The sequence below is a fragment of the Entamoeba invadens genome (assembly GCF_000330505.1).
Source record: "Entamoeba invadens IP1 unplaced genomic scaffold scaff_1105074725209, whole genome shotgun sequence".
Classification (NCBI taxonomy): Eukaryota; Evosea; order Mastigamoebida; family Endamoebidae; genus Entamoeba; species Entamoeba invadens.
The window spans coordinates 25,282-26,378 of NW_004443728.1; positions in this window are offsets into that span (position 1 = coordinate 25,282).

Below are 1,097 nucleotides of genomic sequence, written 5' to 3' on the forward strand. Positions count from 1 at the left end.
TTCTTGTTTTACTCTAATAATGGCTTTTTTCAATCAAAAAAGTTTTAAAAATCGATTTAATTTGTGTCAAAAAGTTCATATTACAATTGACAAAAATTTTACAGTTATATTACCTCAATTAACGGGAATAATAGTTTAAAAGAAAACTATACAATAATGGTTGATATATTTTATATCTTTTTGTTAATAAATGCGATTATTTAATTCAAATATTCGGGTAAAAACATCGTAATATTATTATTTTTTTATTATATTTTTTTTCAAATAATCAACTGTAGAATCAAAGCATCACAAGAGTTTTAAGACGGCTCTCAAAGATGAAATCTTGTTAAAAGACCAAATTAAAACGTTTTTATGTCGTATAAACCGTATCGGATTGATTATAATCATTTTCAAAACATGTTTATTTATTTAATTTTTATACTATTTAATTTTAAAAAATAAGTTATTATTTTTAATATAATTTGTAATAAGAAAAATATAGTTTTAATTAATACATTTTTAAAAATATAGTACAGTTTTGTAAAACATTACAAATAAATAGACTGTGCTCAATATTTTTGGTTAAACAATTCAAATTTTGTTTTTATTTATTTTTTACAACAAAAATCATTTGAAAAATGCGTTTTTAGATGAATTTTATTTTTAAAACCACGTGTTTTTAACGCAAATTTTAAAATTTGGTTTATTGCTGCTCCGATATATATTTTAACATCTATTGTTTACTTAAAGTCACAATAAATAGGTGTTTGCCAAAGAAATTGGTAAATAAAAGAATCATTTGCACATTGAATGAGTTTTAAAATTTATTATTAATTTTCTGTTTTTATTTCAAATATGTTGTATAAATACAACAACAATAAACGGGAAAATCAGGCAAATAAATATCATTTGAATAAATGTACCAAAGAAACTTGTTCGGGTTCAGAACTTGCACCTTTTTTACATTGATTGTTCATAATTTAAATACATTTATCCCAAATTGTGCATTAAAAAGAACTAAATAAACATGATAAAAATACAGAAATATCTAAAATTATTAATGCAAAATCATATCGTTAATTAAATAATAAAATGAACATTAAAAAATAAGTTAT